A 27,358-nucleotide genomic window follows, 5' to 3' on the forward strand; every position below is an offset into this window, starting at 1 on the left:
CATTATGTTGTTCTCCAAAGACAGAGAGAATACAATGTTTTTTTTTTTAATGCAATCTATTAATATTAATAATATATACAGTGCTCAGCATATATAAGTACACCCCTCACAAATCTATCTATAAATTTAATCTAAATACATTATAGATTAGTCAATACTGAAGCCAAATCTGGAGCTCATCTAACCAAATAACTTAGGATGTGAGTCCAAAACTAGTACAGCCAAATTTATATGCTATAGAAAAATATTAAATACAAATTTAAAAAAGGAGGAAAAATCAAAAGAGGCAAAAAATTGGAAAAATGTTTTTATTTATTTATTTATTTATTTAATTTTACAATATTTTTCTTGAATTTAATTGCATTATCTTTCAATTTCTAAATGTTTGGTGACTGAAATGTTATTTTTTAAAATAAATTTGTTTAATAAATCTGTTTTGTTTAAATGCACCAACATAAATTGCCTATAATTACTGAGAAATGGATATAAATATTTATTTACGAAATGGGCTGCACTCATTTATGCGTATCACTGTATCTATTAGTTATTATTATAGTACACTTTACTTTTAGGTGCCTGTTGGAACTTTTACCATTATTTTTCAATATTGTGATTAGTACTACTGTTTATCATATTACTTAGCATTGCGGTTTATTCTGATCATCAGTTTTTAAGTAATAAACTTTTAAATAATTTCAAAAACAATTTTGCATTCAAAAGGTTGGAATCAGGACATTTATGCCATATTTAGCGATTAAATCATAAATTGATCAACATTAGTTTAAATAGTAGTAAAAAAATATATAATAAGTAATATTTTATGAACTGTAAATCATATGAATCAAAGAGACTGAAGCTGAAAAATAACCTAACTCAGCTTTTCATCACAGGAATAAGTTACATTTTAATTGATATCACAGTATAAAGCAGTAATTTTAAATTATAATAATATTTACTGTTTTGACTGTATTTTTGGTCAGTTAAACGCAGACCTAGTGAACATAAGTGATATTTTTGGTAGTGTATAAATACTTACATTCTAAAAAAAATGCTGGGTTGTTTTAATTTCATTCATTTATTCATTCATTCATTTTCCTTCGCGTAGTCCCTTTATTCATCAGGGTTTGCCACAGCAAAATGAACCGTAATGAGAGACATCCAAACACACTCATTCACATACACTTCGGCCAATAAAGCTTATTTAATTCCTCTATACAGCAGCACATGTGTTAGGACTGTGGGGGAAACCAGAGCACCCAGAGGAACCCCGAGGAGAACATGCAGACGCCTCATAGAAATGCCAACTGATCAAGCCGGGACTCAAACCAGCAACCTTCTTGCTGTGAGGCGACAGTGCTAACCACTGAGCCACCGCCCTGAAGTAGTCATTTTAAATAATAATAATAATTACTCTTTTAACTGTGTTTTTGGTCAATCAAATGCAGACTTGGTGAGCATAAGAGAAATCTAAAAAATGCTGGGTTGTTTAAATCCAGCATTGAGTCAATTATTTTAATAATAGATCTCCGTATGACAGTTTCTAGATCAGAAAACTGTCATTGCACACCAATTAATTTATTATTTTAATTCTATTTTGTTATTATTATACACTCAAAACAATGCTGGGTTGTTGTAACCCAGCAATGAGTCAAATCTGAACAACACTGGGTTATTTTCATTCATTCATTAATTTTCTTTTTCGCCTTAGTCTCTTTATTAATCTGGGGTTACCACAGCAGAATGAACTGCCAACGTATCCAGCGTATGTTTTATGTAGCGGATGCCCTTGCAGCTGCAACCCAGTATTGGGAAACATCCATCTGGGTGCGCAGAGGCTGAAAGTGAAGGAGGAGGGAGGGGTGGAGGGGGGTCTGGTGGGCCCCTAAAAGTATCTATGGGGGCCTCAAAACAGCATGGACCCTTAGAATCGTCTAACTTTTCCCACCCTAGCGGTGCCTCTGACTGAGCACGAGACATTTTTTGGTAACAAAAAAAAGTTACCCTCTAGAAAATGCTGGGCTGTTTTAATTCAACATTGAGTTAATCATTTCAATTAAATTTAAGTTGCACTTTATAAACCAACAGTTCTTCCATAAGACAGAGTTTCTAGATCAGAAAAATGTAATTGGACGCCAAATTCATTATTCATTTTAATTCTATTTTGCTATTATTATACACTCTAGAAAATGCTGGTTTGTGTCATAACCCAGTGATGGGTCAAATCTGAGCAACACTGAGTTATTTTCATTTATTCATTCGTTTTCGGCCTAGTCCTTTCATTAATCAGGGGTTGCCACATCGGAATGAACCGCCAACTTATCCGGCATATGTTTTACGCAACAGATGCCCTTCAAGCCGCAAGCCAAAACTGGGAAACACCCATACACACTTGCATTCACACAAATACACTACGGCCAAAGGGGTATATGCCGAAGCATGCTAATAGGACTTTTAATTTGCCATTAACCTGGGTTAAGTGCTTCCGGCGAATTGAATGCCAATGCAAAATCCGGTGCGTTTAAGGTCTGTTTTCTTTAAAAATCAGCGATCTCCTCTAGCTGAGTGGTATCCGATTTAAAGTGGGTCTCAGATTGTACAAGAAGCACTGCATTAAATTACATCTCCCCCGTCATGTCTTTATAATATGAGCATTTATTTTACCCCAGTATATTCAATGGAGCTTCTGCGTTAGTCTGCCGATTCTGACGGGCGCGTGCGAGTAAACAGCTTTTTGTCTCGTTTTACGCTTGAGCAACTAAAAAAATGCTAAAGTTTATTTACCTGAATGTATTTTAATGACATTACAACATAGATGCTGTATAAGGAACTGTATAAAATGGAAAAAAGTTCACAATAACAGGTCACCGGAAGTGTATCAGCATGGGAACAGCACTAGCTCGGCATATACCCTATTTAGCTTATTACATTGCGCATGAGTTAGAACTGTGGGGGAAACCGGAGCACCCGGAGGAAATCCACGACAAGACGGGGAGAATATACAAACTCCACACAGAAATGCCATCTGACCCAGCCAGGGCTCAAACCAGCAACCTTCTTGCTGTGAGGCGATCATCCTATCCACTGTGCCATCGTGATGCCCTGGGTTATTTTTTCAGTATAATGAAAATGACTCTTTTTAACCTGACAGTCAGGTTTGTCCATATTCAAACCAGCTTTTTGATACAACAATTCAGCATTTTTATAGTGCACCAAACCCAAACTTCCCACTAAACAATTCTGTTTAATAGATGTCTAATAGACATCTAAACGTAGACATCTTGACTTAAACAAGGCTAAACTTGGGCTATTAGTGAAAATCTAATAGACATCTAACAATAGCCCATAACTAGACTGGTCGTCAATTAGATTTTTACTGACAGCCCAAATTTAGCCTTGTTTTAGCCAAGACAACCATGTTTAAATGTCTATTAGACATCTATTAGACATAGTTTAAAAACCAAAAATGCTTGCTGGGTTCCTGAAACTAGATTTTTGCTTGATGGATGATAATGAAACAGATCTGAATGAAAGCTAGAGGTTGGGACCAGAAAGAAACCACTACAGCAAAGTATTTGCCTGCAAAATCTCACACAATACCAGTAAGTTCTTCACAAACCATGCCTCAGTTTGTTCTTAAAACTCTAGTGTTGGCATCTCAGTATGATGCAACACACACACATAAGAGTCTGTCAGGTGTTTTCAAAGCAGGTCAGGTCTCGACAGATCAGGTCATGAATGCTCCACACCTGTGCGTGTCCATCTTTTGGCTTGCCAGCAGTCACCCGTCGAGTCCAATACACACACACACACACACACACACACACACACACTCTCTCTCATCTCAAAGAAATGCATTTATTTCACCACACTTTTTCCTCCCCAACCGCTTCCTTTAAGACTGCTCAAGACTGTGTGTCGGCCTTGCTTTTTCCCTCCCTCTCCTTCCCCTGGAGAGGAAGATGCTTTTCCCGCCGTTCAGATGAAAGGCTACGGCGGACAATAAAAATGCTATTTAAATGCAAGGCTGTTTGTATGCGGGTGAGAGATATTTTCCCCTGCCGAAAGTGAGCTGCCGCATCCTGATAAATAGCAAATATAAGGGAATGCGATTTACATTTATCTTGCAGAGGCAGCCAATATAAATTTCCGCAAATCCTAGGAGATAGGGATTTAAAGGAGGGAACGACTGAGACCAATTCATATGCTGTATGTCCCACGCAACTGGAAATGCCTATAATATGGAGAATGGCGAGAGTATGGCCATATATACATACTGTACGAGTGCGCACACACCGATCATATCTTATATGTCTGTTACTCAGAGAGCACATTATGCTGAATGGCCTATATTTATTGTTTTACCAGAAGCAAATCTGCTCTGCCAGTTAAAGCTTTCTATTAAAACGGATTTATTTTCATTTGAGGACCCAAAAAAAGGTACACTGAAGTCATACTGAAAACCTCTTAATGTCATTGCGTTTGATCGAATATTAAACCGAGTGACTTTTTATCAAACATGATTGGTATGAATTGCTAACAACAGATGTACTGTTGAAAATGAAGATGATGTTGTGTGACTTTAAACTACAGCTGTGCCAACTTGAGGAGAACTCGTCTAATAGATCCATTAAAAACCACTGAAACACTACTCAATGTAAATTGCTAAATTAAAGAGAGTTCAGTATAGTTCATGCAGCATGTTTTGATATTTAAAGAAATGACGCTGAGCGGCACAGTGGCTCCCACAGTCCAAAGACATGCAATAAAAGTGAATTGGATGAACTAAATTGACTATAGTGTATGAGTGTGTATGGGTGTTTCCCAGTAATGGGTTGTGGCTGGAAGGCCATCCGTTGCGTAAAATATATGCTGGAATAGTTGGCGGTTCATTCTCCTGTGGGGACCCCAGGAAATTAAGGGACTAAGGCGAAGGAATGAATGAGAAATGACATTTCCGACATTTTATATTAAGGGTCCAAATGTTGTTGAACTGTAGCTACGAATGAAAAATAAATAAATAAATAAATACATAAATAAATAAATAAAACAAATAAATTTTAAAAATTGTAAATAAATCATGTTAAAATAATGTTTAAAATAAAAGAAATGATGCTAAATCATGCATGAACATCTATCTAATGCAGTTAATGCAATGGTATTCAGATATTTTTTTAAATAAAATACTTTTTAACTACAAGTAAAATGTTATTTACACGTAAAAGTCATGCTTATGCTTTCATAATCACAGCTGTGTGAACTTGAGGAGAATTAGCCTAATAGATCTAATAAAAAGAAATGACGCTGAGCGGCACGGTGGCTCCCACAGTCCAAAGACATGCGCTATAAGTGAATTGGATTAACTAAATTGACTGTAGTGTATGAGTGTGTATGGGTGTTTGCCAGTAATGGGTTGTGGCTGGAAGGCCATTCGTTGCGTAAAACATATGCTGGAATAGTTGCCGGTTCATTCTCCTGTGGGGACCCCAGGAAATTAACGGACTAAGGTGAAGGAATGAATGAGAAATTAATTTTCGACATTTTATATTAAGGGTCTGAATGTTGTTGAACTGTAGCTACGAATGAAAAATAAATAAATAAAACAAATAAATAAATAAAAAAATGTAAATAAATCATGTTAAAATAATGTTAAAATAAAAGAAATGATGCAAAATCATGCATAAACATCTATCTAATGCAGTTAATGCAATGGTATTCAGATACGTTTTAAATAAAATACTTTTTAACTACAAGTAAAATGTTATTTACACGTAAAAGTCAAGCTTATGCTTATATAATCACAGCTGTGTGAACTTGAGGAGAATTAGCCTAATAGATCTAATAAAAAGAAATGACGCTGAGCGGCACGGTGGCTCCCACAGTCCAAAGACATGCGCTATAAGTGAATTGGATGAACTAAGTTCACCATAGTGTAAGTGTATGTGTGTGAATGAGTGTGTATGGGTGTTTCCCAGTACTGGGTTGCGGCTAAGGGCATCCGCTGCGTAAAACATATGCTGGATAAGTTGGCGGTTCATTCTCCGGTGTCGACCCTTGATAAATAAGGGACTAAGCTGAAGGAGAATGAAGGAATGAGAAATGACGTTCAGACATTTTATCCTAAGGGTCCAAATATTGTTGTACTGTAGCTACAAATGAAAAATAAATCAATAAATAAATAATGTAAAAAATAATGCTAAATTAATAAACGTCAATCTAATGCAATTAATGCAATTATATTCAGATATTTTATAATACAATATATAGTAACTACAAGTAAAATGTTATTTACAAATACAAGTCATGCTTATGCTTATATAATCACAGCTGTGTGAACTTAAGGAGAATAAGCCTAATAGATCCATTAAGAAACACTATTCTGTTGTGATGAGTCAGAAGGCATTGAATCCATTTGCAAGCTTTATTAAGAGCACACATACAAACAAACACAAAGGGGCAATCCAGGAGACAGAACGTGGGACAGGCAAAAGTTCAAAGGCAGGCAGATATCTTACTGGTCAGAATAACAGGCTGGAGATCAGGGGCAGGCAGATGTCTTTCGTAATCGTAGAACAAGCACAGGGTCAGAAACACAGATCAGTCCGAAGCAGGGAGTATGGAACGCTCAGAAATGACAGCCAGGCAAATCAAGACTTCGCAACGAACCGGAGCGTGAGTGTGGTATATATACACGAGAGCTGATGAGTTGCACCTGGACCGTAATCAGTGCCAGGTAGCAGGGCTTATGGAATTTTGAGTCCGTGAGTCGAATCAGAATTCTGGCGATGGTTCCCTCTGGTGGTGCACAAGAGGGTTGGCATCGCCCTCATTTACAACAGAACCCCCCTCCTGCGAGCGGCTCCTGAAGCGAGAAGGCACCTGACGCCGGGGTCTACCGCGCTGTCGGGGGGCTGGTTTCTCTGGGAACCTTTGATGAAACTCTTCCGTGAGAGTTGGGTCTAGAATATCTCTAGCATTCACCCAGGACCGTTCCTCTGGACCGTACCCTTCCCAGTCCACCAGATATTGGAGGGCGCCACCCCGACGTCGAGAGTCCAGCACTTCTCGAACGAGGTAAGCTTCCTCGCCCTCGATCATGACAGGTGGAGGGGTCCTGGTTTCCGATTCCTCCTCAACCGCCTCCTCTCGTGGACCACCAGCGGGTTTGAGTAATGACATGTGGAAAGTAGGAGAAATACGATAATGATTAGGCAAGGCTAAGCGAAAAGACACTGGAGTAATCTGGCGTACAATTTTGAATGGCCCTACATACCTGGGACTGAGTTTGCGGCAGGGCAATCTCAGACGAAGGTCTCGTGTCGACAACCACACCCACTGCCCCGGTTGATACGTGGGTCCCTGGCGTCGGTGACGGTTCGCCTGAATCTCTCTCCTCCTGACTGCCCTCATGAGATGTCTGTGAGCCTGGTTCCAGACATCCTCACTCCGCTGCAGCCAATCCGTGACAGCAGGTAACTCAGTGGGTTCTCCGGACCATGGAAACAGGGGTGGTTGGTAGCCAAGAATACATTTGAATGGCGTAATACCCGTGGCTGGCTTTATTAATGAATTTTGTGCATATTCTGCCCACATCAGATAGCGACTCCAGTCGTGCTGTTGCTGATGACAGTAGGAACGTAGAAATCGAATGACTTCTTGATTCATACGTTCAGTTTGGCCGTTGGATTGAGGATGGTACCCTGAGGTGAGACTAACATTAATATTTAGATTTTTACAGAGAGCGGACCATACCCGGGAAGTGAATTGGGATCCCCTGTCTGAGATGATATCATCAGGTAAGCCAAACATTCGAAATACATGATTGCACAGGGCTTCTGCGGTTTCAAAGGCAGAGGGCAATTTGGGCAACGGTATTAGGTGACAAGCCTTGGAGAAACGATCAACCACCGTGAGAATGACTGTGTTGTTCTGGGAAACAGGGAGATCCGTAATGAAGTCCACCGCTATATGGGACCAGGGCCGTTGCGGAACCGGTAGCGGTTGTAACAGGCCAGCAGGGGTTTGGTGAGATGCCTTCGTGCTTTGGCAAATTTTACATTTCTGAACATAATTAATTACATCCTTCGTGAGGGACGGCCACCAGAAACGGACTTTGACTAACTCCAAAGTTGCAGTGATGCCTGGATGCCCCGAACTGGGAGTGTCATGAATATGGGTCAGTAATCTGGTACGTATGTTATTGGGTACAAAAATCAGGTGATTCGGACAGTCTACTGGAGGGTTGTTTTCTCGGTTGGCCTCTTGGATCTCGGTAAGTATGTCCCACTGTACTGGAGCCACTAGTAAGTTCGTAGAAATAATGGTTTCATCACTAATTGGGGTTTTATCCTCTGATAGCCTGGATAGTGCATCTGCCTTACTATTTTTACTCCCTGGTCTATAGGTGACAATGAAGTCGAATCTGGTGAAGAACAAAGCCCAACGAGCTTGTCTGGGATTTAGACGTTTGGCTGAGCGAAGATATTCCAGATTCTTGTGGTCAGTTAATATGGTGAATTGCTGACTAGCCCCCTCCAGCCAGTGTCTCCATTCTTCCAGGGCTAATTTCATTGCCAGTAATTCGCGATTTCCCACATCATAGTTTCGTTCTGCGCTGGTCAATTTACGGGAGAAGAAGGCACATGGATACATTTTGGATGGTTGACCCTGACGTTGAGATAACACAGCACCGACTCCTGTGTTGGATGCATCCACTTCCACAATGAAAGGTAGGTCTGGGTTGGGATGACGGAGAATAGGAGCTGTGGTGAATTGAGTCTTCAGATCGCTAAATGCTTGGCGTGCTTCAGAGGACCAGGATAGTTTGTGGGAATTTCGTTTGGTCATGGCTGTTAATGGTGCGGCTATTGAACTAAAGCCTCTGATAAACCGTCTATAGAAGTTGGCAAAACCTAGAAATCGCTGCAACTCCTTGAGATTCTGGGGTAACGGCCATCGTTGAACTGCCTGTACCTTCGTATCATCCATGGTAATCCCTTCTGCACTGATGACGTATCCCAAAAAGGCGATCTGTGTCTGGTGAAATTCACACTTCTCTAATTTGGCGTACAGACGATGTTGAATCATGCGTTGCAACACCATACGTACATGTTCAACATGTTCCTTCATCGTGTTTGAATATATGAGGATGTCGTCGATGTAAATGATGACCCAGCGATCCAGCATATCCCGAAAGACGTCGTTCATAAAAGATTGGAACACGGATGGACAGTTTGACAGGCCGAAGGGCATTACCGTGTACTCATAGTGCCCCCTAGTGGTGGAAAACGCGGTCTTCCACTCGTCACCAGCACGGATTCTGACAAGGTTATATGCACTGCGAAGATCAAGCTTGGTATAATATTTAGCCTTTCTTAATTGTTCCAGGGCAGGAGGTACGAGGGGTAATGGATAGCGGAATTTTACGGTGATTTCATTGAGCCCTCGGTAATCAATACAGGGACGTAAACTGCCATCTTTCTTCTTTACAAAGAAGAATCCAGCTGAAGCAGGAGATGTAGAAGGTCGGATGAAACCCTTGGCCAATTCCTCGTCGATATATTCAGACATTGCCTTGTGCTCAGGTTGTGACAGAGGGAATATTCGACCCGTTGGAGGACTTGAACCTGGAATTAACTCAATAGCACAATCACTTGGTCGATGTGGGGGAAGTTGAGTAGCTTTTTGTTTGCTAAAAGCTTCATGTAAGTCATGGTACTCAATGGGGATTAGTTCATCAACGAGTTCAGGTAACACATTGGTGGTTCGTAATGGAATTTTGTGAATGGGCTGGATGCACTGTTTCATGCATGACTCACTCCACTGCAATATCTGTCCGTCCCTCCAGGAGATATGAGGATCATGTCGCCTTAACCAGGGCAGTCCCAACACCAGTGGATGATTAACTGAATCAATAATGTAGAATTGCATTTCTTCAATGTGTAGAACACCAACTTGTAACTGTAGCTTATTCGTAATCATACGGATGCGTCCTTCACCCACAGGACGACCGTCTAGTGCTTCCACTGCAAGACAGGAATCATATGAGCTGAGAGATAGTTCGTGACATAAAGCAAATTTCTTAGATATAAAGTTTCCGGCAGATCCAGAGTCGACAAGAGCCGTAGTATTAATCATTCTTTTATCAAATTTAATAATCACAGGAATCAGTACACTGAAAAGTGCAGGAACATGGGAAGGACTCACCGATTGAACTGGTGTCTGAGGTCGTACGCTGCAGGTGGATTTCCTGTGCCCTGATTGACCGCAGTACAGGCATAGATGATTTTGCAATCGATGCATTCTTTCTTCATGGGTGAGACGGGTGAAACCCAGTTGCATGAGTTCATCAGGGGGCGTGTCACTTGAAACATGGAGCTGTGTGCGAGGATTTCTACGGCTGCGAATCAGATGATCAAGACGGATGGTAAGTTCAATGAGTTCGTTCAATCTCTTTCCTTCGTCACGGCAAGCCAATTCAGATTGTAGATTGGTATTCAGACCCCGTCTGAATAGTGTCTTCAGTGTATCCTCAACCCAGTTAGTTTGAGCGGCGAGAGTGCGAAATGACAGAGCGTATTCTGCAGCTGTGTTACGCCCCTGTGTAAGAGAAAGTAACTGCTCACCGGGGCTTCTCCCATCTGCTGGGTGCTCGAACACTTCCCGAAATTGCTTGAGAAAAGTTTCAAATGTGGGATAGTTACATTCCTCCTCCTTCCATATCGCTGTAGCCCATTCCAGCGCTTTCCCCGTTAACAGATTGCATACAAAAGCCACCCGACTAGAATCAGTTGGATATAATGCAGGTTGTTGGTTAACAAATAGTTTGCATTGCAATAAGAAGCCTTTGCAGCGAGAAGGTGACCCATCAAACTTTTCAGGAAAAGCTAATCGGGGACTTACGGTAGCCGGAGCATTGGAGACATGCGTTGGTTGAGAAGCTGTCATGGTAGCAGGCGGGGTAACTGCAGGATTCGGATGACGGAGTTGCTGCATAGCTCTCACCAGTTCCTCCGTGAGAGAAGTTAGATGGGTGAGTTGTTGATGATGGGTGGCTAACTGAGTGGCTTGAGCGGAAAGTTCAGTCGAGACTTGTGCTAAAGCTGCTGGATTCTGTAGTGGCGAAGTCTTCTGTTGTGATGAGTCAGAAGGCATTGAATCCATTTGCAAGTTTTATTAAGAGCACACATACAAACAAACACAAAGGGGCAATCCAGGAGACAGAACGTGGGACAGGCAAAAGTTCAAAGGCAGGCAGATATCTTACTGGTCAGAATAACAGGCTGGAGATCAGGGGCAGGCAGATGTCTTTCGTAATCGTAGAACAAGCACAGGGTCAGAAACACAGATCAGTCCGAAGCAGGGAGTATGGAACGCTCAGAAATGACAGCCAGGCAAATCAAGACTTCGCAACGAACCGGAGCGTGAGTGTGGTATATATACACGAGAGCTGATGAGTTGCACCTGGACCGTAATCAGTGCCAGGTAGCAGGGCTTATGGAATTTTGAGTCCGTGAGTCGAATCAGAATTCTGGCGATGGTTCCCTCTGGTGGTGCACAAGAGGGTTGGCATCGCCCTCATTTACAACATATTCAATGTCAATTGCAAAATTAAAAACGGTTAAGTATATTTCATGCAGCATGTTTTGACCATAGTGTAAGAGTGTCTGTGGGAATGAGTGTGTATGAGACAGTTCACCCCAAAATAAAAATAAAAAATCTCAGTATTAACTCACCATAAAGAGGCTACAATCCTTTATGAGTGTCTGTTTTTTTCTATTTAGTTTTTTTGTTGGAAACAAAAGAAGATACTTAGTAGAATGGTAACCATTGACATTTATAGTAGTAAAAACAATTATAAAGTGGATAACTAATATTTTGGAAGTCAATAGCTATCGTTTTACAACATTTTAAAAAATATCTTCTGTAGTAATTAAAGGTAGAAAGACATGAAGTCTTTGAAGGGTTGAAATTAAGTGTTATTTTTAATATTATTGTTATTATTTTTGGCGACGGAGTGGCGCAGTAGGTAGTGCTGTCGCCTCACAGCTAGAAGGTCTCTGGTTCGCGCCTCGGCTGGGCGCCGAAAGACATGCAGTACAGGTGAATTGGCTAGGCTAAATTGTCCGTAGTGTATAAGTGTGAATAAGTGTGTATGGATGTCCAGAGATGGGTTGCAGCTGGAAGGGCATCTGCTGCATAATACATATGCTGGATAAATTGGCCGTTTATTCCAGCTTGATCTCACGAGAAAACGTGAGTATTTTACGTTTTGCCAGTTTAGTGGCTAATTCGTATGAATTCGTACAAGTTCAGTCGTACGAAATGGTACGATTTTAAAAAGGAGGCGTGGCACCTGACCCCACCCCTAACCCCAACCGTCATTGGGGGATAAGCAAATCGTACTAAATTGTACGAATTAGATCGTACGAATTCATACGAATTAGCCACTAAATGAAAAAGTTACGAATTGCCGTGAGATTGTGTTGTTTATTCTGCTGAAAAGAAAATGAATGAATTATTATTTGGCGACGTGGGTAGCACGTTCGCCTCACAGCAAGAAGGTCGCTGGGTCGCTGGTTCGATTCTCGGCTCAGTTGGCGTTTCTGTGTGGAGTTTGCATGTTCTCCCTGCGTTCGCGTGGGTTTCCTCTGGGTGCTCCGGTTTCCCCCACAGTCCAAAGACATGCGGTACAGGTGAATTGGGTAGGCTAAATTGTCCATAGTGTATGAGTGTGTGCGTGTATGTGTGGATGTTTCCCAGAGATGGATTGCGGCTGGAAGGGCATCCGGTGCGTAAAAAAACTTGCTGGATAAGTTGGCGGTTCAATCCGCTGTGCCGACCCCAGATTATTAAAGGGACTAAGCTGACAAGAAAATGAATGAGTGAATGAATTATTATTTTTGGGTGAACTATTCCATTAAGTGTGTTTTAACCTTCAAAAAAAGTGTAGCTACAAGTACAACATTATTCACACACACACTCACATACACACACACACAAACATTATGCCCAAGCGTATCAAATCCAGAGGCATGTTTGGTATCTTTAAGGTCTTCCGCTACAATTTATCGCCACTGTCATAAAAGTAGATTTTTAACACTTATTAGCAGGTGTGGGTTTCTGTTCTGTCCAGGTAACTTTTGCCCTCATAAGCATGAGTTCACAGGTTAAGGGGTTTTTCAGGGTCACACTGGGGTTGAACAGACATCCATGAGCTTCTCTTGTCTTTTTGGATGTTGTCTTTGTGAAATGTGTGTCCTGTTAGTTCCACATGCCACTCTGACAGGTGCAGCAGTGTGATTAATACTCCAATGAACAGTGCAGCTCTGACTTTACCAAACTCAACCACACACATCTACGCTCGCATCTCAGCTCTCAGGTTGCCTTCGGTTTGAGCCGGCAGAAAAGCAGCATCGTGCCACAGCTGTCCTCTTTTCTCAAATGCACATCAGTTTAGAAGTAAAGGTTCCCAAAGATGGGGGGTTGTGTTTTCCTTTTAAAAGAACCATTTATTATTATAGTGAAGAACATTTTTGGGATCTTTGTGCACTTCATTGAACAAGAACAGGCCGACACCTTGGATCAGTGGTTAGCACTGTCGCCTCACAGCAAGAAGGTCGCTGGTTAGAGTCTGTGCTGGGCCAGTTGACATTTCTGTGTGGAGTTTGCATGTTTTCCCCGTGTTGGCGTAGGTTTCCTTCGGGTGCTCTGGTTTCCCCCACTGTCCAAACACATGCGCTATAGTGGAATTTGATCAACTAGATTGGCTGTAGTATATGAGTGTGCATGGCAAAGTGTATGGGTGTTTCCCAGTACTGGGTTGCGGCTGGAAGGGCATTCGCTGTGTAAAACATATGCTGAATAAGTTGTCAGGTCATTCCGCTGTGGCAGCCCCTGATTAATAAAGGGACTAAGCCAAAGGTAACTGAATGAATGAACGAATAAACAGATAAAATAAATTAATTGGGGAAAAAAAAGGTCAAGGTGCAAACATTTCGGGCTCTATTTTGACGATCCAGGTGTAAAGTCCAAAGCACAGGGTACAAAAGCATTAAGGGCGTGTCTGATCCCACTTTTGCTATTTTAGGGACGGAAAAATCCACTTCGCGCAGTGGCGCATGGTCTAACAGAGTTGAGCTTATTCTCCTAATGAGTTATATGTGTGTTTTGAGAATAAACCAATCAGAGTCTCACCTCCCATTTCCTTTAAGAGTCAGTTGCATCACTCCATAGTGCATTTGTTATTTACATGACGGACTTTATAAGTAGAAAAACTGAGCACGTTACTAGAGAGAAAACAGTTAAACAGCATCTGCAGCGCGAGAATGAGCCTCCTCATTCTTTACTTTCACTAAGGAAACCTTGTATGCACATTATACCAAAGCAAATTGTCATGAATAAACTGAAAAAGCCCCCCGAGATGAAGAAGGCATGGAGGTGGAGGTTTTTATATTTATGTAGAAAATAATAATTTTTGTAATATTTTATTCCTTCAATTCTTTTTTTTTTTTTTTTTTTTTTGTAAAGATATTTGTATATTGCTGTACATCCTGTGTGTATTAAGCAATGTGTAAGCGAGGCGCACAACTAACGCGCTCTGCGCTGGACTTTAGACCTCCTCTCAGCTGGTCTATTGTGCAGTGTAATTTAGTTCCTTAAAATAGCAACGCACCAGCAATGCACCTTAACACGCCTCCTTTTTTAGACCAGAACGCCTATGAGCACATATGAGCAAATGCATTTGCTATTTAAACAGCGTGCTGCAACACGTCAAAACAACTCTTGCACTGAGCTGAAACTATCAAACAATTGCGTCAGGCCTTGCTGGAAATCACATCATGTGATTGTGTGAGACCAATCGAAGATCAAACATGACCTCTCTGGACAGAAATGTAAAATGTGGACCAATCGCTCTCTTTTTAAATGTCTGAAATTGTTTAATCCTATTTAATCCTATAATTAGTTGAATCTTATACTTTATAAAATGTTAGTCCTAATTCATTACTTCATGTCCTTACTGGTAAGATTGCAGAAAAAAAGAACAGTCTATTTTAAAGAAGTGTTTGGGAACTGATTGCCAATATTTAAAAGAGTTTTTTTTTATATTTAATTCCTTAAAAAGTAAACGTAACCCTTGGGTCACATATAGCTGGATAACCCCCACTTATAAAATGGCTGCTACGCCCCTGACTATAAGCAATAACAATGATGAAGTTTACTAGTTTGCCTCTGTGCTTCCTTCTCATTTGTAAACGGAGTCTGTATAAGCGGTTAGAGTCTCATCTGGCTCTTTCACATAAGCTCTTCTTTCCTCTTAGACTCCAGCTGAGCGCTATTTCGCTGTTTATTTACATGTAATTATTGCTGTGAGGTGCAGATATTAACACTGTCAAGAACAATTTGACCTGACATTTTTCACTGCGCTGATCCCCTGCTGATTTTAGCAAACAAATCTCTCTCTCTCTCTCTCTCTCTCTCTCTCTCTCTCTCTCTCTCTGTGCGTGTGCGCATGTGCCTGAGCGAGTGTGTGGTGAGCGAGTGTTGGGAAAGTGCGGTGAGTTTGAATGGTTCTCTTTCTAACTTTTCTTTCTTTGTTTGTTGTTTGTATACGTGTGCTGTTGGTTAGTGTTTGTGAGTGTAGTGAGTTTACTCCCGGCGTGTTTTGTTGCCGGGAGGTATGGCGTCGTCAGGAGACGCAGTTTGTGAAAGTTTGACTCGGCGTCATGGAATTAAAATCATGTGTAAGGCCAGTGTGGAAGATTGTATTCTAGCGGTTGGCGAAGTAGTGGGATGTTCATCGGTGGTTTCAGCTTCTAGGATGAACAATGCGGTTGTTTTGTTTTTGAACACGATAGAAAAAACTAATGAGATTGTGCAAAAAGGAGTGGTGATAAATGATGAACTCATACCTGTACTTCCTCTTAGTAGTCCATCCAGGAAAATTATTGTGTCAAACATACCTCCGTTTGTTTCCGATGCATGCATTGCAAAAGAATTATCTTCTTTTGGCAAATTAGTTTCACCGATCAGGAAAATTGCTCTTGGGTGTAAATCACCCATGCTTAAACATGTGATGTCTTTTAGAAGACAAGTTTATATGATTCTGAAAGACAACAATGACGAATTAAACCTATCGTTTAATGTCAAAGTAGATGGGTTCAATTACACCATTTACGCAACATCCGAGAGCATAATGAAGTGCTTCGGGTGCGGAAAAATTGGGCATTTAATTCGATCGTGTACAAGTGGAGGTGAGACAGGTCAGGGAGACGTACAAGGCGAGTCTTCTGCGGCTGCGTCTGTCGCGGTAGATGCCGCTGCACCTGCGGCTGATGCTGCGGTCTCTGAGGAGAGAGGCGGGGGAGGTGCGGTGGCTCCTACTATGGCAGAGGTAGTAGCAGGCTCGTCTGCTGTTCAAACCTCAATTAATTCTAAGGATGACACAAGTAGCCAAAAGGCAACTTTTTCCACAGCTGGAACAGCTAAGGAAAGTACAGGTGAAGGGATAGTGGAAATGGAAATTGAACCAGAGCAAATCTTTAAAGTTCCTAATAAAAGAAAAAAAGTCAGTGAAAACAAAATGATCAAACAAGCAAAAAAAGACAAGAGTAAGGCTGATTATATAATATCAGATAACGATGCTGATTCTTCCGATTCCAGTTCTTCAGTTTATTCCTTTTCATCGCAAAATGAAAGTGAAAGTCAAACACAAAGATATACGGCTGAGGGAATCAAGAAATTTCTGAGGGAAACAAAATTTTTACCAAACGTGGAGGCTGAGGATTATTTTGAAGATGTTTCTGCTTTCGTGAAAGATGTAAAGATTCTGACTAGAGAAGGTGCATTCATAGACACAGAGGTTTATCGTCTAAGGAAATTAGTGGGTAAAGTAAAGAAAAAAAACCTCCTTAATGATGAAAAACCAGATTTGGTGTAATTTGTTCTTGGTTAAGGTTGCAGTATTTCTGATTGTTTCTTTTATTTTTAAAACATCATTTACTATGAGGGTGTTTAACATTGGAACTCTCAATTTAAATGGTGCTAGAGACAGTCAGAAAAGAATGTGTTTATTTGAATTCATAAAAATGAAACGCCTAGATGTCACGTTTATTCAAGAATCACATAGTGACAATCTTAATGAAATAAACTGGAAGAAAGATTGGGATGGTCAGATTTTTATGAGCCATTTGGCTTACAACAGTGGAGGAGTAGCTGTTTTGTTTTCTAAGACAGTGTCTCCACTGTCTGTTGAAACAGAAGAAATAGTTAAAGGCCGTTTTTTGAAAGTCAAAGTCAAGTTTGAACATGCAACAATGGTGCTTTTAAATATTTATGCTCCTAATAAAGGAGCTGAAAGAATAATTTTTTTAAAGAAGTTTTGTGATGTTATCAATAATGTAGATTCAGAAGATTTATTGTTTTTAGGTGGAGATTTTAATTGCACAGAAAATGATAAAATGGATAGAAATAATTTAGAACCACATAATGCTTCACAGAAAGAAATGAAGAATTTAGTACAAGTTTGTGATTTATGTGATGTGTGGAGAAATGTACATTTAAATGATAGACAATATACTTGGGTACATAGCAAAGATAACCAAATTTCTATGGCAAGACTTGACAGGTTCTATATGTTTAAGTTTCAAATAAATTATGTCAAAGATTGTCGTATAATTCCTGTTGGGTTTTCTGACCACTGTGCGGTTATTTGTAAGATTTTTGTCAATTCGGTGAAAGTAAAAAGTGCATACTGGCACTTTAATACATCACTTTTAAATGATGAAAATTTTAAAGAATTTTTTTCTGTTTTTTGGGAAAATTTTAAAAAACAAAAACAAATGTATTCTTCACTGCAACAATGGTGGGATTGCGGGAAAATACAAATTAAACAGTTATGTAAAGAGTACACTTTTAATGTTACTAAAGAAACAATGCGAGCAATGAAAGAGTTAGAAAAAAGTATAACAGAACTTTTAAATACAACAGCTTCTACAAATAATAGCACTGATTTTGAAGAAAGTAAAACTAAAAAAGATTTACTTGCAGATTTATTGAATGTAAAAGCAAAGGGTGCTTTAATTCGTTCTCGGTTTCAAAATATTTCAGAAATGGATGCACCTTCAAAATTTTTCTTCAATTTGGAAAAAAAGAATGGAAAAAGCCGATTAATACATTCACTAAAGTCTGAAACAGGAGAAGATATTACAGATTCTAGTAAGATTCGCAAATATGCAGTTAATTTTTATTCATCTTTATATAAATGTGAAGTATTACAGAGGGATGTTGAAAACTCAGTTTTTTTTGAAAATCTCTCTAAAGTTGATGATGAATCCAATGCAATGCTTGAGCTGCCTATATCACAAGATGAATTATATACAGTAATGATGAGCATGGAAAATGGCAAATCGCCTGGCATTGATGGAATTCCTGTTGATTTTTATAAAGTTTTATGGCCAGTGATTGGTGAAGATTTGTTTTTAGTTTTAAATGACAGTTTAAATAAAGGATCATTGCCTTTGAGTTGTAGAAGAGCAGTTATTACTCTTTTACCCAAAAAAGGAGATCTTCAAAAAATAGGTAACTGGAGACCTGTGTCACTTTTGTGTTCAGATTATAAAATTTTATCAAAGGCTTTAGCTGTAAGACTAAGTAAAGTACTGGACCAAATTATACAGCCTAATCAAAATTACTCTATACCAAATAGATCAATTTTTGATAATATTTTTTTAATTAGGGATGCGTTAGAAGTTGCTAAATTATTTGGTATTAATTGTGGATTGATCTCATTAGATCAAGAGAAAGCTTTTGATCGTGTTGAACATGAGTATTTGAAAAAAGTTTTAAAGGTTTTTGGTTTTAGTACTCATTTTATAAAAATGATTGAGGTAATGTATAGTAACATTCAAAGTGTACTCAAAATCAATGGTGGTTTAAGCGCTCCTTTTGATGTACAGAGAGGTGTTAGACAGGGTTGTGCTATGTCAGGAATGTTATATTCCATTGCCATTGAACCTCTTCTACACAGAATAAGAGCGGAATTAAAAGGTTTTTCTATACCCCACTGTAATGCTCAAGTGCAACTTTCAGCATATGCAGATGATGTTATTGTTTTTATAACTAACACTGATGATGTAAGAAGACTGGAATGTATTATTAACAATTTTAAAAAGATTTCTTCTGCTAAAGTTAATTGGGAAAAAAGTGAAGCACTTCTCATAGGTGACTGGAAAAGAGACCCTCCCTTATTACCTGGAGGATTAAAATGGAAGAGGGGTTTTTTAAAATACCTTGGAGTTTACCTAGGTGAAAGTGACTTTGTTCAACAAAACTGGAACGGATTGCTTGAAAAAATTCAAAGTCGTTTACAGAAGTGGAAATGGTTGCTCCCACAACTTTCTTACAGAGGACGAACACTCATTATTAACAATTTGGTGAGTTCCTCTATGTGGCATAAACTTGCTTGTGTTGATCCACCTGCTGGACTCTTACCAAAAATTCAAGGAGAACTGGTCAATTTCTTTTGGGACAATTTGCACTGGACACCTCAAAGTGTTCTGTTTCTGCCAAGAGATGAAGGTGGCCAAGGGTTGGTGAATCTTGTGAGCAGGGGAGCCACATATAGACTACAATTCGTTCAGAAGTTGTTGTATGGGCCTGAAAATCTCGTGTGGAGGCCTTTAGCTCAATGCATCCTACGTGGAATAAATGGCTTGAATCTTCATGCGTCACTTTTTTTGACAGATAATGTGCATCTAGATCTGACTGGAATACCTTCTTTTTACAAAAGTATTTTTAAAGTATGGGGACTTTTTAAACATTCGCAGGCAGATTCAACAACATCTCTTTTCTGGCTGCTTGAAGAACCAGTACTTCTTGGCAGTCGCCTTGATGTAACAAAAGATGATACCCCAGGACTAAAAGAATTGCTTATTTTCAACAAAATGACCAAACTAAGAGACATTGTTGACAAGGCGGGTTTTGGACTAAGAGATGCAGAAAATGTTGCTTTATATATGGGAATTAGATCGGTGAGGTTTGTTACAAAATTTTTGAATGTTTTGAAAAGTTTTTTAAATGAAAAAGAAAAAATTTTAATTGAAGGTTACAGTCAAGGTATTATTTTCCCTAATGATCAAGATTGTTTCCCAGACATTAGACTTACACCTAAGATTGAAAATTCTGGGATTAATAGTCCATTGTTATGTTTTAAGGAAAATGGGAATGTTGATTTTAGTACAGTTAAAGGGAAAGTGCTTTATAAAAATATTGTGAAACTAAATAATAAGTGTACTTTAAAAGAGAGATCTGACACTGTGTGGAGAGATAAACTGTGTTTAGTAGAAGAAGAAAAACCAGAATGGAGAATATTGTATAAACCACCATTGAATAAAAGATCGGGGGATTTGCAGTGGAGAATTTTACACGGTGCTATAGCTGTTAATGCATTTGTGACTAAAATAAATTCTAGTGTGAGTGATCAATGTCCGTTTTGTTTAGAAAGGGAAACAATTTTTCACTGTTTTATGTATTGTAAAAGACTTGCTCCTCTGTTTGATCTTTTAAATGTTTTAGTTTCTTTACTTGGTTTTTTATTTACGAAACAATGTTTTATATTAGGTTTTAAATATAAAAGACAAAACAAATATAAATGTCAATTATTGAATTTTATTTTTGGTCAAGCAAAATCAGCTATTTATATTACAAGAAAAAATGAAATAGAAAAGAGGAATGGTAAAAACATTGTAGTAGTTTTTAAAAACCTAGTAAAATCAAGAATTATTGTTGATTTTAATTACTATAAAATGATGAAAGCAATTAATGTGTTTAAAATTGAATGGTGTTGCGATGATGGCTTGTGTTCTGTCATTAATGAAGAGCTGTTTTTTATAAATGAATTGATTTGAGCTGTAAATCAATTGTTAAATAATTGCTTGTTAATAAAAGGATTTGTAAAATCAAAAAAATCTCTCTCTCTCTCTCTCTCTCTCTCATTCTCTCTCTCTCTCTCTCTCTCTCTCTCTCTCTCTCTCTCTCTCTCTCTCTCTCTCTCTCTGACTCACTCAAGCATATCAGTGTTTAAGAAAAGGCGATTGTGCCTCCACACTTAAAGTGCAGCCAAACAGAAGGCATCTTAACCTCTGACAGACTGTGGCCAAGAGAATATTTAATAAGGATGAAGTCCTCGCTAATGCAATTGAACATGAACTTCACCCTCCTGTAGACTACAGTATCTTGCTGTAAATACTGTGCTATGTGCTATTCAATTTTTATTTCAATGTTATTCTTTTTTAACACCATATAAATGCCGTATGGAATATAACATTGACAAAATAGAATAGCAAGTAAACCTGTTTTTACTGCAAGATGCTGATTTTGTTGCATTTTATTTTCGTTATTATAATATTTACTAAAATAGACAAAAACCTGATACAATGCTTTTTTATTCATTATTCATTCGTTCATTAATTTTTTTCCGACTTAATCCCTTTATTAATCTGGGGTCGCCACAGCAGAATGAACCGCCAACTAATCCATCATATGTTTTACGCTGAGGATGCCCTTCCAGCCGCAACCTAACAGAGGGAATCATCCATACACTCTCATTCACACACTTGAAATACAGTCAATTTTTAGCTTACCCATTTCATCTGTACCGCATGTCTTTGGACTGTGAGGGAAACCGGAGCACTCGGAGGAAACCCCTGGTGTTAATAATAATAATAATAATAATAATAATAATAATAGGTGGCATGGTGTCTCAGTGGTTAACACTGTCGCCTCACAGCAAAAAGGCCACTGGTTCAAGTCCCGGCTGGGTTAGTTGGCATTTCTGTGTGGAGTTTGCATGTTCTTCCTGTGTTGACTTGGGTTTCCTCCGGGACATGCACTATAGGTGAATTAAAAGTCTGTGAGTCGCAGTGTATGAGTGTGTGTGAAAATTAGTTTGTATGGGTGTTTGCCAGTACTCTGTTGCAGCTGGAAGGGCATCCCTTATGTAAAACATATGCTGGAATAGTTGGCGGTTCAATCCACTGTGGCGACCACTGATGAATAAAAGGACTAAGCCCTTTATAAATAATAATATTAATATTAATAATAATGATAAACAATAATCTTATTTAAATATAAAATATAATTCTATTTGGTTAATATATAATGCTTTTAATAATACTATTCTGACCATTTGCTCTATTGAATTGTTTGTGTAATGTGTAGAGATTAAAATTGAAATTTTGAATGATCCAACATTACGATTACATTAGCTGGTACTGATCACCTAAGTTAATGTATAAACTGTACTGAACAATACAAAATTAGTAATAAGTAGGGCCAGACGGAATCTGCGGACATTTTTTGCTATTTCTGTGGAGAATTTTGGTAAAAATCTGTGGATTTCTGCAGAATTATTTTGGGAGTATCCAGCGGAGTATCATATCTAAAACCTTAATATATTAAATAAAAAGTAATAAGTTACTGAATAAAATCTGAATAAATTCAGATTTACACATTTACTCAAGTAAATAAACAGAATTAATAATAGGCTACAATCTGCAGAAATCTGCGGAATTCTGTGGACAAACTGCGGAAAATCTACGGAATTCTGCGAGCGCAGAATCCGCGTGCGCCTAGTAATAAGTAAAGTTTCATCTGTAATCATTAGTAAACCAATCAGATCATTCCAAACTCACTATAAATAGCCCGTCATTACTCCCTTATCTTTGTTTTTTGAAGAATTCCCCCCTTCTCCCCGTTTCCTCCTTTAATAGCTCTGGAGAACTAACTGATCTCGCACCCCCTTACTTGCTCATTGACCAGGCACCCTGGAATCTATTATCTTAGAGCTCAGGGTTCTCTCCCAGGACAGCATGCCAAACCTGCTATTATTATCAAGCCATATCTAAGTGTGAACTCTTGAATTTACATCTGGAAAAAAGTTCAACCTACAGTTGAAGGCAAAGTTATTTGCTGAAATAAAACAAATTTCTCCAGAAGAAAAACATACTGTGATAAATTCCTGTTAAACATAATTTGGGAAATGTTTGAAAAAGAAAAGTAAAGAAAAAATAACAATAATTCTGACAAAAAGTGCATGTATTACAGTTGAAGAATTATTAGTCCCCTTTTGATTTTTTTTTTTTATATATATTTCCCAAATGATGTTTAACAAAGCAAGGAAATTTTCACAGTATGTCTGATAATATTTTTTCTTCTGGAGAAAGTCTTATTTGTTTTATTTTAGCTAGAATAGAAGCACTTTTGAATTTTTAAACACCATTTTAAGGTCAATATTATTAGCCCCTTTAAGTTATATCTTTTTCTATATTCTACAGAACAAACCATCATTATACAATAACTTGCCTAATTACCCTAACCTGCCTAGTTAACCTAATTAACCTGATTAAGCCTTTAAATGTCACTTTTAAGCTGTATAGAAGTGTCTTGAAAAATATCTAGTCAAATAAAATTTACTGTCATCAAGGCAAAGATAAAATAAATCAGTTATTAGAGGTGAATTATTAAAACTATCATGTTTAGAAATGTGCTGAAAAAAATCTCTCCGTTAAACAGAAATTGTGAAAAAAAATAAACAGGGAGGCTAATAATTCTAATAATTTTTCCTAAGTTTTACTAACACCATCACTTTTTTTTATTTAATTTTTTATTATTATTAAATGGGATTATAAAGAAATGATTTGTTCCACTCTCCCATTCACTGTGCTCCAAGTTTACTCAACTATGACAACTTCTCCTACTGAGGAACCCAGAAATATAAAAAAGGGTCCAATCATGTCTGTTTAAACAGTGTTTGTCCACATCTGTCAGAGTGTGTGTTTGTGATGCGAGGTGTGACTGAGCAGAGAAGAGAGCTGGAGAGCATATTGTGATGGGCTGAAGAATCACACGACAAAAGAATTAAAGTTTAGATCCCAGAGGGTGGATTTATTTACAAAGGTGCATGAGTGCAAGATCCAAAGGGGTGCTCCAGCGGGTGATGTTCTTTCATCCGTGGGGTGCTCAGTGTCTGTGAGATGGGTCTAGGAACCCGATCGGTCACCAACTGCTGTCTAGAGGAAAGAAAGGGAGAATAAGTGTTACTGCTCTGTTTCCTTCGTATGCTTCTCCCTTTCTGGTTCTTTTGGTGAGGCTTATGTAGCCGGTCTTGGATGAGTTGCAGCTGGTGCTGGTTAGTTGGGAATGAGAGGGCCCAGGTGTTCCTCGTTCCTCTCCAGGACGATGCTGATAGCTTCATGGGATGCTTGTCACAATATGCACACTATTGAGTGCACTAAACGCCCTCAGAGGACTGACAGCCTGTTTGAGTCCTCATAATGACTTTCATCTGTGTTGTGTGTCAGTGCCCAGATTCTGTCAGTGTCAATCACAGTCTAATTGAGCACGATTATCACACGCTCCCTATCAGACCTGCCCTGATCCGGCATATTCTGCTGCCTACCTAGACTGCAATTGAAGGCAGCATTGGCATATAGGCAGATCTAAAGGGTGCATTCAAAGAGAAGAGAAAGGCATCTAAAATGGGCAATTTTACAAATCTGTATAAAATTTTGTGTATTGTTTTAAACACGCATCTATTTGTAATTTCTGCCACTGATAAATAGATTAATATATATATAAGTCAGAATTATTTTATTTAATTAGAAATTAGTTATTAAAACTATCATGTTTAGAAATGTGTTGAAAAAAATAGATTTCTGAGTATAAACTAAATAATAATTATTTATTATTATTATTATTATTATTAATGATGATGATGATGATGATGATGATGATGATGACAATAATAACAATAATATGTATAATAATACTAATACTACTATTACTACTACTACTAATAATAATAATCATAATAATAATAACAACAATAATAATATGAATAATAATATAAATAATATTAATTATATGAATAATAACATGAATAATAATAATAATAACAATAATAATAAGTATAATAATATGATTAATAATAAAGAAATAAATATAGCAATAGAATGTTTATTTTTTAAAACAATATATAAATTCATATTTATATTTTAAGATATTTTTATTTAAAAAAATAATGAGTCACATACAGTAGAATAAAAATAACAGTTTATTAGTAATAATAATGGTAATGTTAAATTGCCAAAATACAATGTGTTTTCTGTATTTTAAAGTAAAGTATTATTTTTGTTAATTACATTTATGTTTTACTCTCAAAAAGATTACTATGATATTTTTATTATTACTATGAGTATTATTTTTATGAATATTATGATTATTATTATCAACAACAACAATAATAAAAAAATAATAATAATCAAAAATAATAATAAAATAAATAAATATAATAATATAATGGTTACAATACATATTTCTTTGGATATTTTAAAATATTTTCATATAAAATAATTACTAATGAGTTACATACAATATAAAAAGTATAATTTATTATAAATAATAATAACGTTAAATTGCAAAAATACCTTTAATAATAATATTAATGCTAAACACTAATCTGCTTTAAGTAAAAATATATAATTTTGTTGATATATTTTTAATTTAAACTTTTATTATTATTATTAATATTTATTATTATTATTATTATTATTATCAATAATATGATTATTTTTTTAATTTTCCATTGGCTTAGTCCCTTATTTATCAGGGCTCGCCACAGCAGAATGGACTTCCAACTATTCCAGCATATGTTTTACAAAGCGGATGCCCTTCCAGCCGCAACCCAGTACTGGGAAATTTTTATTATTATTGTTATTATTAATACTATTATTGTCACGATCACCAGCGATCTAACCCTCAGATTGCTGGAAAACACTTACTTTCACTCAAACTACAATTCTGTCACTATATGGACTACAAATCCCGGCATGCACCACACACACACACCTGTTCCAGTTCTCCTTTGATTACACACACACAGCTGGGAGCTGTTTAAGGACTGATTGCACAGACTATATATACAGCACACACACACACAGACTTTGCTGAGTCTTGTTTGTTTGTTAGCATTACGACGGGGTTTTCCTTGTTTGGACTCATAGTGTTTTGACCCTTGCCTTGTGTTATCGCTTTAATTAATTGCTGCCTGTGCTTTCGCCTGTTCTTTACCACGACTTTGGATTGCTCTGTATGTACCTGTTTGCTCCTGTGTTTGACCTTTGCCTGCCTGACCATTCTTGTTATAAACGGCAAGCGGATTCTTAACTCTGTTGTCAGCGCCCCTCACATAACAATTATAATCTTTATTAGCTTTTTCTGTACTATAAATTTGCCACATCCACTGTATTAAGGGAGCAACTTGTGCGCTTGCTCTTTGTACAATGCAACATCTCCAGTGTTTAGTTTATCATCACATTCTTGCATTTGTTTCTCCCATTATTCTCCTTCCGTGTTTCTCACACCTTTCACTCTGCGTCTCTACCGTCCATTGACTCGTTTACGCTTTCTCCCCCACTCCTCTCCTCCATCTCTTTTCTCTTCGGAAGCCTCTTTTCAGTTTTGATTAATGTGCTTTGGCCAATTACGCCGGTGACACAGCGAGCGGTTCGTCATCTGTTCTGTGTCAGCAGTCGGAGCGCCTCTGGATCCCAGGCTGCTTAATTGGGCCGCGCTGCTCCTCCACCGTGACCAAAAGCCTCTAATTGAATTTATGCAACCACTGTTAATTTTAAATAGTCATTTTGTCTCAGATGAGCACCACTGTGGGAAGTGCAGGACGGCGTTTAGGCCGGAGTCTTGACTAAAAAGCATCTGATTACCAGCAGCCTGTCTCTGTGCATTAATAATCATATTTAACTTTTGGGGGAAATTAAATGTATATCTCATAAATGTTTTGATATATTAGTATGTAGTAGTTTTTTTAACACTTTACAATAAAGTTGTAATAGTTAATGTTAGGTAATGCATTTACTTACATGAAGACTGTACAAATATTGTTCATAATTAGTTGATGTTAGTTAGTACATTAGCTAATGAATCCTTATTTTTGAAGCCTTATTGTGACATTTTCTTCTTATTTTTATGATATAATAAAATAATAATAATTTAAATAAATAAATATGAAATAATTGTGCTTCATAGTGAATTTTTCAAATTGAATATTGAAAATGGTTAATATTTAATTGTGGTATTTTTGGTCAACATTTTTTTTTCTGGATTTTAACTCAAAGGTTTATTTCTGTTACTTACATTTATATTTCAACTCAAAGTATTATTTATATTACGTTTTTATTGAGCTAATAGTGTTTTATTATACTATTAATTCTCATATTGTAATTATTAATTTGAATAAATATTAAGTTGTATTTATTTTAAATGCATATAATAAAATATGTATTATTTG

At 37.7% G+C, this 27,358-nt stretch overlaps 1 protein-coding gene and 1 long non-coding RNA gene across 4 annotated transcripts in view; both read left to right on the forward strand.

Moving 5' to 3' along the window:
• Window positions 1-27,358, forward strand: part of LOC141376673 (uncharacterized) — a 227,007-nt gene that overhangs the window by 153,461 nt on the left and 46,188 nt on the right. The gene's annotated exons all lie outside the window — the stretch shown is intronic.
• Window positions 1-27,358, forward strand: part of pax7a (paired box 7a) — a 135,897-nt gene that overhangs the window by 74,945 nt on the left and 33,594 nt on the right.

The sequence above is a fragment of the Danio rerio genome, chromosome 11, assembly GCF_049306965.1.
Source record: "Danio rerio strain Tuebingen ecotype United States chromosome 11, GRCz12tu, whole genome shotgun sequence".
Classification (NCBI taxonomy): Eukaryota; Metazoa; Chordata; class Actinopteri; order Cypriniformes; family Danionidae; genus Danio; species Danio rerio.